Consider the following 15062-nt stretch of genomic DNA (forward strand, 5'->3'; position numbering starts at 1 on the left):
TAAAAACCACTAATAAGCAATTAATTGAAGTAAAGAGGATGTTCTTGGCAAAATACCTTAAAACCACAAGAAAGGTAGGAGCTTAGGCTTTGTCCTCCAAAAATCCTTCCATTCAAGTTCCTAATCTTCCTTAACTAGCACTTTGTATGGAGTAATTTGAGTTTCCAATGGTTGGAACTTAAGATTTGGCTTGGATTTGAAATTGAAGATGAAACTTTTCCTCTCTTTCTTTCTCTCAAGTGTTCAGCCAAGAAGGAAGAAGAAATGGGATATTTTTGGTCAAATTTTGGTATTTAGTAAAGGTAAAAAAGTTAAGTCAAAGTCCAACTCCAATCGGGTCGCGACACCTAGCACCTTTTAATTGTAACACTTATCCTTTTGTCTCTCCATCATTAACCATTTAAGCAACCTCTAATTATCTCTTAACATCCGGTAAATTAAACTCAGTATCCAAAACTTAACCTAACTGGCCGAATTTTTCCGAACTTTTCGCACTAGCGGGTCCCACGTCCGATATACGCTCTTTATTTCTCAAAAACTACCCAATACTAGAAAAATCATCTTAAAACTATATTTACTCATAAACTTTATCTGGGGAATTTTTCTAATAAAGAAAATGTAGAAAAGGCGGGCGATTAAATAAAATCAACCCTAGAAAATTAGAAAATTTTCAGGTTCTCGCACTCATACTTTTCGGGGCGTCACAATTACCTCCTAGAATAAGCAAACAAATACAATGAGACTCGATAACGAGTCATAAAGTAATGCCAATCGCCCCAATAGGGTTTCATATGCATAGACAAGTAGCATAGATAACCAGAAATTTCAGCAATGCACTAACTTGACCTTAACAAAAAAAACAGTTTTCGTCCTCCTTTTGCGGTAATGGCACAAAATACGCTATACTTATCGGATGAGGGTGTAAAACCCACCATCTCGAAGCTAAAAGATAGGGCTACAACAATGTAGAAGGCCACTCAGTCCAAATCCTAGCACAACTAGGTCAAAAATGCAGAATACCAAACCAGAACCGTAATTGCAGGTTTACAAATCACACTATGCTGTAATTAGTCCAACTCAGTCTATACAGGTCCAAATGCATTGATTCCAAAGGCATGCGGTAGCTAAGACATCCAGCTACATTTCATCAGAAGACACCAACATCCAAATCCAAAGCAATTCCAGTCAAAACAGACGAGTACAAGAGCAGTTCGCACATTCTGATCAACCCAGAACAGCAACAGTAAAATCGGCATATCTCACTCTACACTTCTCCAAATGACCTGAAATTTTACAAACACCTCAAACACATCCATACCTACAACTTTCATGTTTTAAGCAAAGGCCAATTCGGCCTCTAACCATATGATCCAAAACCGGACAGAAAAGGGGGTTATGAAACCCTAACTTTTCACATTTCAATCCAAACCCAAAATTGGTTGCAATTATCAATAATTCACACCTACTAGAGTCATTACCCCTCATTACCAACCATCATAAATAACCACAACATCATGATCACATTAAACCAGAAAAATCTCCAATAAATTGAAAACTTCACCAATTCATCTCAAACCAAGAAATAAACCACAAATATCATCACTTTAGCCACCACTAGGCACAAATTAAACATCATTAAGTATAGGAGGATAGTCAATCACCACTTACCAAGTAAACAAGAGAAAGAAAGTTGTAGAACACCTTAGCTTCTCCAAAAACCTTCACCAAAACACTCACTAGCACCAAATGGAGGGATTTTATGGAGTAGAAACTAGTTTAGGCAATTGTTTTTGGAAGATTGAGCCAAATGGAAGCTAAAATGGTGAAGAATTTCTTTCTTCTTTGCTCAAGGGAGAACCGGCCATGGAGGAGAAGAAAAGAGTGAATTTTATTGATTTTTTTGAGATATTTAACTTAATGGGAAAAAGTCAAAAAGGTGAATAGTGTTCCATAAAGTCCACCCAATGATATAGTGACACTTGGCACCTCTTTAAATGCAATCCTATCCTTCTTTCCCCCTCTCACATCAATCACTTCACATTCTCTACTTATCTCTTAACACCCGATAAATTTTACACAGTATCCGAAACTTAACCTTATTGGCCAAATTTTTCTGAACTTTTCGCACTAGTGGGTCCCACGTCCATAATCTCTCCGTAATTTTTCAAAAACTACCCAATGCTAGGAAAATCATCTAAAAACTATAATTACTCATAAAATCCACCAAGAAAATATTCCTAAGCCAGAAAATGCAGAAAACATGCAATTAAGGGGAAAAATCCTAGGAAAAAAATATTAGGAAATACGGGTTCTCACAAAATCAACCACAAAACTTCCATATTCAAGTCATATACCCAATAAATTGCAAGAATAGAAAGAGAAGCAAGTTCTTTAGCTTCATACCTTCAAACCTCCAAGGAAAAATACAAAAACAAGGGCTTTCTTCCTCAGGTAACTCCACCAAAAGCTTCTCTCCAAGCTTAGCTCAAGATTAATCAGTGTGGATTAGGGTTAGTGTTTGGATTTCTCATGGATTGAGCAAGGAATCAAGGCTAGAGGTTGGTTTATTTTCTTCTCCTCTCTAAATTCAGCTATCCCAAGATAAAAATGGAGTTTTGGTTGAAATGGAAGCTTAATGAAGATAAGAGGAAAGCTTAGTCTTGGTCAAATCTTAGTCAAACTTGGTAGACTTGTTGACAATTGGCAATAAAAGGAGAAATGTCTATCCCTTTGTCTCTCCTGTGTTTCTTATAGCTAATCTTTATTGTTTTTCTCTAATACTCTCTTAACACTTTTAATCAGATAATTCCTCTAGCACCACACCCGTTCTCATCCAACAAATACAACGCGCACATCTCACTAGTCGGTCAAATTACTATACTACTCTATGAAACTTAACGTGTACCAAAATATAAAAAGGGAAATGATAAAAATCTTAACCTAACCTCTAAAATCATTGTCAAATTAAGTCTAGCAAATAAGCAAGTAAAGTAAAATTAAAAGAAAATATAAATTAATTTTTCAAAAACAGGATAAAATTTAAAATAATTTTCGGTTCCTCACACCTGCCATTATAATAAATTACAAGGTGTCTTTAGGCAAAATTCAATGAAAAACATATAAAAGTTTTAAACAAGATTATTTCATACAATGACACAAAACAGAGGAAAAAATGATATTTATCAAAAAAAGATCTTTATTGAGTTTATGAAAAATGACTTAGAGACTCTAGATGAATCAGATACAAATTCGAATGGGCAGTCTGTGATGAGAAAAAATGCCACATTTAACTCCTTCTGACATCACCTTTCTGAAATTCAGTGTTGTCAAAAGAACAACAGTGCAAAGAGAAACCTAAATGAATATAGTCACCAGCTATTCAATAATTGATCTTCCACTTTCCATTCATGATTCTTTATACTCTAAAACCCTACCTCAGCGCCCTTTCGAGTTTTCACTAAGATTACCCCACCTATTTTTCTTTTTTTTTGTTTTTTCTCTTTCTTCCTTTTTTTTGTCTTTTCTTTTCGTTTTTCCTTCTTCTTTTTTTTTCTTCTTCCTTCTTTCTCCCTTTTCTTTTTCTTTTTTGAAAAGGCTCCCTTTCGAGTTTTCACCTAATGAACAATTTTAATAACAGCCTCTATCGATTCAGAAATATGTTTCAAAATTGATAGCATGAATGAGACAATCCTTTCCTTGCAATATTGGTGAATGTGTATTTACATTATTTGCCATTTGATTAAGAAATTTTTTTTCAAAATATTGCAAAAGATGGAGGCCATAATAAAAAAGATTAATACTGGAAAGCAGATCATAGAATGGGTTTGAGATAGTTTTGAAATCATATTTTTCAAAATTTGCCCCAGTGTAGGTTTGATAAAAACTAAAAAAAATTGCCCTAGTTTAAATCTAACTGGACTTATCTTTTTTTTTATTGCCCTTTTTTTGAAGTATGTACTTATTCTGAATGGATAAGCTAATCCTCCAATTTGTAATATAGTATTATTGTCCTTTTTTATTTGTGGTTGACCTTCAAATTTACAAGATTTTGACCTGCGTTTCTTTCTCGATCTCAGTCATAAACACCTGCACAAAAGGGATTTGCCAAAGTACGACACACACTTGAATTTTGACAAAAAATTTCTTACTTTATTCTGAAAAATGATGCAATTACTGCTCATGAAAGAAGCGGTCTTATCGAAGTTAAATTTTGAACAATAGATTTGAAGGTATATTACTTGACTCTTGGACGAAATCCCACAAATGTATTACAAAAATTTGCCTCAGTTTAAGCCTTTTAATTGCAAAACTTTTTGTTTGGATGACTTTCTATTTATTTGACAAAAACAAGAAAACTGTACTCATTACAAGAAAATTGGTCATTAGTGACAATCAGCTCTTGTCGCAGAAAAAAGAAAAGTCGTTGCTAATAACTTTTATTGACAACTATGCAATCGTCACTGAATGTCCATCGGTAAAAGTGACAGTGACAACCTTAAAAGTCGTCAATAAACAACATAGTTAAGTGATGACAATTCTTGTCACCAACTGACATAATTTTAGTGACGGCTCGGATTTTGTTGTCACTGTACGCTTGTGGTTTAGTGACAATATAAAGTTGTCATTCTAGTCACCTTTTAGTGACAACATGTGAATGGAGAAATCCGATTTATTAACAACGGCATACACATTTTCCATGCTAGAGTCAATCAACCTTTTGTTGTCAATAAAAACAACAAAGCTTGTCGATTAACAACAAAAATATTCATTACATTAGTAAATGCCAAAAATATCATATTAAACATTGAAATATGATGTTTAAGTTTAACAACACCCTACAAATACTTTGATAAGTAGTATGTAGCCCAAACATCACGTGAAAGTCAAGAGAGCTCTACGAAAGCAATCCAAGTCTTAAAGTAAATCTACTATCGAAAACACTTCATGCGCAAAAGATTATTTGGTCTCCATTGTTCTTCAATCAAGTAGTAATTGGTGATCCCTAAAAGGTTTGGATGAATAGTATATACCTGCAATCAAGTAGTATGATAATTAGTAGGTGACAAGTAAAACTTAAGGAAAAGAAAATTGAGGATTTGTCCAAAAAAAGTCATTTCTTTCAAGGTATCATCTGGATATTAGCTTAAGATGCAAAATATGATTAGAAAGTCAACAAAATTTTAGGTAGGCATATGTGAAGTGAAGTACAATAGACATGACGTTCCACTTGTTGGTTGACTAACCAAAAGATAATATAACACCAACTCTACTTATCATGCACTCTGGGCAGAGAAAGAAACTACCCTAGTTTTTTTTTTAACCTACCACAAAACTCAATTAAGAGACTAACTTAGTAAAGCCAAAAGCAAGGGCAGAAAACACCAAAATTCGGTAAAGACTCCAATTGACTTGAGAAATTCACTCGTATCAAAAGCAATGCACTGCCAATTATTAGTTTAGTAATAAATTCATTGAAAAATGAAAAAACATAATAATCAACAACTTTGAGCCTGGAATTTAGTTCTCTCTTAACAAAGGAAAACATATCTAGTGCATCTGCAGAAACAATTGACTAACCAAAAAACAGGAACCATTATTAGACTTGATAAAATTAAAGCCATCAATAAATTTCTTAAATCACCCCTTGCTACTGACTTCTAAATCACCTAGAAGTCGTACATTTCGTATGATTATAAAAGCTTCTTCTGCCATTTTTTTGAGAACAAAAAGTTGTTCCCTCATTCCAAAGATCAAAGGAGGAAAAGTAGTAGCAATAACTACGTAAAAATGTATCTTGTTGTGAAGGCAACTGAGTTTCTTGCAATCACTAGGGCTTCCATTGGTGACATAAAGATCACAAAGAAGGTAGTTGTCCAACCATTTCAAATATGCAAAATGATTGATGTAACACTAGTTAACTACACCCTTCAGGTCAATGCAATGAGTGCTGAGAAGTACCTTTCCTCTTTCCTATTGTCTTTACCATAGGTCCAAGAGTCGATGACCATGTGTGACGCCCCGAAAAAAAAATGAGTTTGAGAACCCGGAAATTTTGTAATTTTCTAGGGTTTATTTTTTTTAATCGCCCGTTTTTCTACATTTTCTTGATTAGAAAAATTCCCCAGATAAAGTTTATGAGCAAAAATAGTTTAAAAATGATTTTCCTAGTATTGGAGAGTTTTTAGAAAATTAAGAATATATAACGGACGTGGGACCCACAAGTGCGAAAAGTTCGGAAAAATTCGGCCAATTAGGTTAAATTCCGGATACTGTGTAAAATTTATCGGGTGTTAAGGGATAAGTAGAGGATGTGAATTGATTGATGTGAGAGGAAAAAGAAAAGATAAGATTGCATTTATGGAGGTGACAAGTGTCACCATTGTATTGGAAATAGCTTATGACTTACTATTCATTTTCTTGACTTTTTGACCAATTGCTTAAATATATTAAAAATCACACAAAATTCATTCTTGTCTTCAACCTCTTGGCTGATTCTCTCTCTAGCAAAGAAGGAAGAAAAAACCTCTTCAAAGTTTGGCAATTATCTAGCTCAAATCCTCCAAAACACTTGCTTGATCTAGTTTCTACTCCATAAAACCTCTTCTTTTAGTGATAGTGAGTTGTTTGGTGAAGTTGTTTGGAAGCTTAAGGTGACAAGTAGCTCTCCCTCTTGTTTTGCTAAGGTAAGTGGTGGATGAACACCTCTCCTTCCTCTAATGATGTTCAATTCATGATTAGTGGTGTTATAAGATGCAATTTCATGGATTATTTCTTGAGTTTGGTTGAATTGGTGAAGTTTTATTATTTTTGGGGATTTTTCTGTTTTCATAGGGATATGATTGGGTGGTCATGTATGATGATTGGAAATGATGTTTAATGACTCTAGGAGGTGGAAAAAGTGATTAAGTGCAATCAATTTCTGTTTTGGAAGAAATTTCAGAAAATTAGGTTTTGTAGTTCTTCATTCTGCCCGAATTTATTTCACCATGTTAGAGGCCGAATTGGACTTTGCTCAAAACATGAAAGTTGTAGGTATTGATGAGTTTGAAGTGCCTGTAAAATTTCAGGTCATTTGGATTAGTGTAGAGTGAGATATGCCGATTTTACTGTTGCTGTTCTGGGTTGATCAGAATGCGAAAACTGCACTTGTATTTGGCCATTTTGACTGGAATTGCTTTGGATTTAGGTGTTGGTGTCTTCTGATGAAATGTAGCTGGATGTCTTAGCTACCATATGCCTTTGGAATTTCAGCATTTGGACCTGTATAGACTGAGTTATAGTAATTACAGCATTATGTGATTTGTAAACCTGTTTTTGGTGTTTCCGGTTGAGTATTTGGCACATTTGACCTAGTTGTGCTAGGATTTGGACTGAGTGGCCTTCTACATTGTTGTAGACCTATCTCTTATCTTCGAAACGGTGGGTCTTGGACCTTCTTCCGCCAATCATAACGCCTTTGGTACCATTACCGCAAAATGACGTCAAAACTGTTTTTCTGGTTTTGAGCTTAAGTTTCATTTCCGGATTTTTTTTCCCCCTAGCTTGACTTGCACTAGTATTACTTGGAGCTTGCTGAATGGCTATGGATGAACTTGTTGTTGTGTGTGTACCTTTGGGACTGGCTGAGGAAATAATGAAGCCATGATGGCTGGAAAAGTTAGCAAATGTAGGGGAAGTGCTGTCCGAACTTTTAAAGGATTTGTTTGCATTGAGTTTGTGATCTAAGACTTGGGTTTGAGCAAGGCAATGATACATGATGGATGATTTCTGAGCCATTGAGGTGAGTGACCTCAAACTATTTCTGAAGTTCTTTATGAACCGTTTCCTGCATTATTTACTTTTAAACTGTTTCCAAAAGTTACTTTTGAACTGTTTTCTTGCATATCATGCGTACTTGCATATGAGTGTCCCTTGGTTGCTGTAATTCTTGACTTATTGGCTTGTCATTATTAATTGAAAATGTGTTAAGTACTTTCGATGATTGTTAAAACGAGTTTTCTAGGCGAGTGTGTACTTTATCGCACTCGACCTAAATAAATATGAATTTTCAATGATTAATGATTAAATGCTAGTTGCGCATGATGTAAGCCTTTTGGCTGAACTGGCCACTGCCCTTCGTTACCGATCGACTCGAGCCAGAAGCGGACTCGGTCGGGCGATATGGTGACCCTGGGTGAATTTGGTATACTCGAGTATTACCTTGTAGTCCGGCTACGTCCGGATGGGTGGAGTCCGGCCAACGTCGGATGGGTGGAGTCCGGTCAACGTCCGGAAAAGGGGATGAACGAATAAAAAGATGAACGAGGGTTTATTTATAAAAATGAAAATTTCAAATAATTGGAGGAATAAGGGGAAATGTCAGGGGAACGAACAAATGAATAGCTCCATGTGAGCGGTATCCTTTTAATGAATATGTTACTATCGCTTTCCATTGTAAATGTTTCTTGAATTATTGATTATTGATGGTTAATGTGTTGGCTTTGTTATGAAATTTCATGTTCGGAACCTTATTGAGATTTTAGCTCATTGAGCTTTGTGGAATTACCATGTGGTGTCATTTTCTGCTTTTGTTTTACTCTCACTGTGCAAATGTTGACCTGTAACAAAATTACATTTTTACCCCCGGTTACTTATTGAACTTCTAAAACATTACAATGATTTCACTGGCTCACGAGAGCAAAAATACGTACATCTGATTTCTGAACCATGACATCAATGAAATGAATTTTTGTGAAAACTATTTGATTACTGATTTTACTGGTTACTCACTGGGCTTTTAGCTCACCCCAAAAATGTTTTATTCCCCCCCACAGGGCTCAAGGCGAAGGAAGGGCTTGTTGTGCTTATTCACGTGACTGGATGGCTTATATCGTGTACAGTTTAAGTTTGGATCTATTTTATGTACGAGTTGGTCTTGTATAAATATTTGAAATTGATATGGATGTAAGTATACATTCCACGATTGGAATCAGTTTCCGCTGCATTTGTGACATGTAATTATTGGAGACTTGGATGTATGTTTGTGGACCATGTGATGTATATTTGAGATTTATATTGTAATTCATTTGAGGATTGTAGTGATCGACTGAGTCCCGGCGAGAGATGGGCAGGCGGCCCACCGAACCCTCTGGTTTGCCTTAGGGGGAGGTGGGGCCGTCACAGTTGGTATCAGAGCCTAGGCTTCAGATCTTTGTAGTGTATCCTAGGCTTGAAGTTTAGGATGCCGGACTGTGGGTTTGATTTGACTCTTGAGAGATTTGTGCGGGATGTCTTAACTTGATTGGTACAAGTGAGAATGTCGAGGACGACATTCTTTTAAGGAGGGGAGATTGTGACGCCCCGAAAAAAAAATGAGTTTGAGAACCCGGAAATTTTGTAATTTTCTAGGGTTTATTTTTTTTAATCGCCCGTTTTTCTACATTTTCTTGATTAGAAAAATTCCCCAGATAAAGTTTATGAGCAAAAATAGTTTAAAAATGATTTTCCTAGTATTGGAGAGTTTTTAGAAAATTAAGAATATATAACGGACGTGGGACCCACAAGTGCGAAAAGTTCGGAAAAATTCGGCCAATTAGGTTAAATTCCGGATACTGTGTAAAATTTATCGGGTGTTAAGGGATAAGTAGAGGATGTGAATTGATTGATGTGAGAGGAAAAAGAAAAGATAAGATTGCATTTATGGAGGTGACAAGTGTCACCATTGTATTGGAAATAGCTTATGACTTACTATTCATTTTCTTGACTTTTTGACCAATTGCTTAAATATATTAAAAATCACACAAAATTCATTCTTGTCTTCAACCTCTTGGCTGATTCTCTCTCTAGCAAAGAAGGAAGAAAAAACCTCTTCAAAGTTTGGCAATTATCTAGCTCAAATCCTCCAAAACACTTGCTTGATCTAGTTTCTACTCCATAAAACCTCTTCTTTTAGTGATAGTGAGTTGTTTGGTGAAGTTGTTTGGAAGCTTAAGGTGACAAGTAGCTCTCCCTCTTGTTTTGCTAAGGTAAGTGGTGGATGAACACCTCTCCTTCCTCTAATGATGTTCAATTCATGATTAGTGGTGTTATAAGATGCAATTTCATGGATTATTTCTTGAGTTTGGTTGAATTGGTGAAGTTTTATTATTTTTGGGGATTTTTCTGTTTTCATAGGGATATGATTGGGTGGTCATGTATGATGATTGGAAATGATGTTTAATGACTCTAGGAGGTGGAAAAAGTGATTAAGTGCAATCAATTTCTGTTTTGGAAGAAATTTCAGAAAATTAGGTTTTGTAGTTCTTCATTCTGCCCGAATTTATTTCACCATGTTAGAGGCCGAATTGGACTTTGCTCAAAACATGAAAGTTGTAGGTATTGATGAGTTTGAAGTGCCTGTAAAATTTCAGGTCATTTGGATTAGTGTAGAGTGAGATATGCCGATTTTACTGTTGCTGTTCTGGGTTGATCAGAATGCGAAAACTGCACTTGTATTTGGCCATTTTGACTGGAATTGCTTTGGATTTAGGTGTTGGTGTCTTCTGATGAAATGTAGCTGGATGTCTTAGCTACCATATGCCTTTGGAATTTCAGCATTTGGACCTGTATAGACTGAGTTATAGTAATTACAGCATTATGTGATTTGTAAACCTGTTTTTGGTGTTTCCGGTTGAGTATTTGGCACATTTGACCTAGTTGTGCTAGGATTTGGACTGAGTGGCCTTCTACATTGTTGTAGACCTATCTCTTATCTTCGAAACGGTGGGTCTTGGACCTTCTTCCGCCAATCATAACGCCTTTGGTACCATTACCGCAAAATGACGTCAAAACTGTTTTTCTGGTTTTGAGCTTAAGTTTCATTTCCGGATTTTTTTTCCCCCTAGCTTGACTTGCACTAGTATTACTTGGAGCTTGCTGAATGGCTATGGATGAACTTGTTGTTGTGTGTGTACCTTTGGGACTGGCTGAGGAAATAATGAAGCCATGATGGCTGGAAAAGTTAGCAAATGTAGGGGAAGTGCTGTCCGAACTTTTAAAGGATTTGTTTGCATTGAGTTTGTGATCTAAGACTTGGGTTTGAGCAAGGCAATGATACATGATGGATGATTTCTGAGCCATTGAGGTGAGTGACCTCAAACTATTTCTGAAGTTCTTTATGAACCGTTTCCTGCATTATTTACTTTTAAACTGTTTCCAAAAGTTACTTTTGAACTGTTTTCTTGCATATCATGCGTACTTGCATATGAGTGTCCCTTGGTTGCTGTAATTCTTGACTTATTGGCTTGTCATTATTAATTGAAAATGTGTTAAGTACTTTCGATGATTGTTAAAACGAGTTTTCTAGGCGAGTGTGTACTTTATCGCACTCGACCTAAATAAATATGAATTTTCAATGATTAATGATTAAATGCTAGTTGCGCATGATGTAAGCCTTTTGGCTGAACTGGCCACTGCCCTTCGTTACCGATCGACTCGAGCCAGAAGCGGACTCGGTCGGGCGATATGGTGACCCTGGGTGAATTTGGTATACTCGAGTATTACCTTGTAGTCCGGCTACGTCCGGATGGGTGGAGTCCGGCCAACGTCGGATGGGTGGAGTCCGGTCAACGTCCGGAAAAGGGGATGAACGAATAAAAAGATGAACGAGGGTTTATTTATAAAAATGAAAATTTCAAATAATTGGAGGAATAAGGGGAAATGTCAGGGGAACGAACAAATGAATAGCTCCATGTGAGCGGTATCCTTTTAATGAATATGTTACTATCGCTTTCCATTGTAAATGTTTCTTGAATTATTGATTATTGATGGTTAATGTGTTGGCTTTGTTATGAAATTTCATGTTCGGAACCTTATTGAGATTTTAGCTCATTGAGCTTTGTGGAATTACCATGTGGTGTCATTTTCTGCTTTTGTTTTACTCTCACTGTGCAAATGTTGACCTGTAACAAAATTACATTTTTACCCCCGGTTACTTATTGAACTTCTAAAACATTACAATGATTTCACTGGCTCACGAGAGCAAAAATACGTACATCTGATTTCTGAACCATGACATCAATGAAATGAATTTTTGTGAAAACTATTTGATTACTGATTTTACTGGTTACTCACTGGGCTTTTAGCTCACCCCAAAAATGTTTTATTCCCCCCCACAGGGCTCAAGGCGAAGGAAGGGCTTGTTGTGCTTATTCACGTGACTGGATGGCTTATATCGTGTACAGTTTAAGTTTGGATCTATTTTATGTACGAGTTGGTCTTGTATAAATATTTGAAATTGATATGGATGTAAGTATACATTCCACGATTGGAATCAGTTTCCGCTGCATTTGTGACATGTAATTATTGGAGACTTGGATGTATGTTTGTGGACCATGTGATGTATATTTGAGATTTATATTGTAATTCATTTGAGGATTGTAGTGATCGACTGAGTCCCGGCGAGAGATGGGCAGGCGGCCCACCGAACCCTCTGGTTTGCCTTAGGGGGAGGTGGGGCCGTCACAGTTGGTATCAGAGCCTAGGCTTCAGATCTTTGTAGTGTATCCTAGGCTTGAAGTTTAGGATGCCGGACTGTGGGTTTGATTTGACTCTTGAGAGATTTGTGCGGGATGTCTTAACTTGATTGGTACAAGTGAGAATGTCGAGGACGACATTCTTTTAAGGAGGGGAGATTGTGACGCCCCGAAAAAAAAATGAGTTTGAGAACCCGGAAATTTTGTAATTTTCTAGGGTTTATTTTTTTTAATCGCCCGTTTTTCTACATTTTCTTGATTAGAAAAATTCCCCAGATAAAGTTTATGAGCAAAAATAGTTTAAAAATGATTTTCCTAGTATTGGAGAGTTTTTAGAAAATTAAGAATATATAACGGACGTGGGACCCACAAGTGCGAAAAGTTCGGAAAAATTCGGCCAATTAGGTTAAATTCCGGATACTGTGTAAAATTTATCGGGTGTTAAGGGATAAGTAGAGGATGTGAATTGATTGATGTGAGAGGAAAAAGAAAAGATAAGATTGCATTTATGGAGGTGACAAGTGTCACCATTGTATTGGAAATAGCTTATGACTTACTATTCATTTTCTTGACTTTTTGACCAATTGCTTAAATATATTAAAAATCACACAAAATTCATTCTTGTCTTCAACCTCTTGGCTGATTCTCTCTCTAGCAAAGAAGGAAGAAAAAACCTCTTCAAAGTTTGGCAATTATCTAGCTCAAATCCTCCAAAACACTTGCTTGATCTAGTTTCTACTCCATAAAACCTCTTCTTTTAGTGATAGTGAGTTGTTTGGTGAAGTTGTTTGGAAGCTTAAGGTGACAAGTAGCTCTCCCTCTTGTTTTGCTAAGGTAAGTGGTGGATGAACACCTCTCCTTCCTCTAATGATGTTCAATTCATGATTAGTGGTGTTATAAGATGCAATTTCATGGATTATTTCTTGAGTTTGGTTGAATTGGTGAAGTTTTATTATTTTTGGGGATTTTTCTGTTTTCATAGGGATATGATTGGGTGGTCATGTATGATGATTGGAAATGATGTTTAATGACTCTAGGAGGTGGAAAAAGTGATTAAGTGCAATCAATTTCTGTTTTGGAAGAAATTTCAGAAAATTAGGTTTTGTAGTTCTTCATTCTGCCCGAATTTATTTCACCATGTTAGAGGCCGAATTGGACTTTGCTCAAAACATGAAAGTTGTAGGTATTGATGAGTTTGAAGTGCCTGTAAAATTTCAGGTCATTTGGATTAGTGTAGAGTGAGATATGCCGATTTTACTGTTGCTGTTCTGGGTTGATCAGAATGCGAAAACTGCACTTGTATTTGGCCATTTTGACTGGAATTGCTTTGGATTTAGGTGTTGGTGTCTTCTGATGAAATGTAGCTGGATGTCTTAGCTACCATATGCCTTTGGAATTTCAGCATTTGGACCTGTATAGACTGAGTTATAGTAATTACAGCATTATGTGATTTGTAAACCTGTTTTTGGTGTTTCCGGTTGAGTATTTGGCACATTTGACCTAGTTGTGCTAGGATTTGGACTGAGTGGCCTTCTACATTGTTGTAGACCTATCTCTTATCTTCGAAACGGTGGGTCTTGGACCTTCTTCCGCCAATCATAACGCCTTTGGTACCATTACCGCAAAATGACGTCAAAACTGTTTTTCTGGTTTTGAGCTTAAGTTTCATTTCCGGATTTTTTTTCCCCCTAGCTTGACTTGCACTAGTATTACTTGGAGCTTGCTGAATGGCTATGGATGAACTTGTTGTTGTGTGTGTACCTTTGGGACTGGCTGAGGAAATAATGAAGCCATGATGGCTGGAAAAGTTAGCAAATGTAGGGGAAGTGCTGTCCGAACTTTTAAAGGATTTGTTTGCATTGAGTTTGTGATCTAAGACTTGGGTTTGAGCAAGGCAATGATACATGATGGATGATTTCTGAGCCATTGAGGTGAGTGACCTCAAACTATTTCTGAAGTTCTTTATGAACCGTTTCCTGCATTATTTACTTTTAAACTGTTTCCAAAAGTTACTTTTGAACTGTTTTCTTGCATATCATGCGTACTTGCATATGAGTGTCCCTTGGTTGCTGTAATTCTTGACTTATTGGCTTGTCATTATTAATTGAAAATGTGTTAAGTACTTTCGATGATTGTTAAAACGAGTTTTCTAGGCGAGTGTGTACTTTATCGCACTCGACCTAAATAAATATGAATTTTCAATGATTAATGATTAAATGCTAGTTGCGCATGATGTAAGCCTTTTGGCTGAACTGGCCACTGCCCTTCGTTACCGATCGACTCGAGCCAGAAGCGGACTCGGTCGGGCGATATGGTGACCCTGGGTGAATTTGGTATACTCGAGTATTACCTTGTAGTCCGGCTACGTCCGGATGGGTGGAGTCCGGCCAACGTCGGATGGGTGGAGTCCGGTCAACGTCCGGAAAAGGGGATGAACGAATAAAAAGATGAACGAGGGTTTATTTATAAAAATGAAATTTTCAAATAATTGGAGGAATAAGGGGAAATGTCAGGGGAACGAACAAATGAATAGCTCCATGTGAGCGGTATCCTTTTAATGAATATGTTACT

The 15062-nt window shown here is 36.5% G+C and overlaps 1 pseudogene; it reads left to right on the forward strand.

Moving 5' to 3' along the window:
* Nucleotides 1–5787: 5787 nt before the first annotated feature.
* The window catches only part of LOC113714091 (flotillin-like protein 3), a 100136-nt pseudogene continuing 90861 nt past the window's right edge, over nt 5788–15062 (forward strand).

This window comes from Coffea arabica, chromosome 10c, assembly GCF_036785885.1.
Source record: "Coffea arabica cultivar ET-39 chromosome 10c, Coffea Arabica ET-39 HiFi, whole genome shotgun sequence".
In the NCBI taxonomy this organism is placed as follows: domain Eukaryota; kingdom Viridiplantae; phylum Streptophyta; class Magnoliopsida; order Gentianales; family Rubiaceae; genus Coffea; species Coffea arabica.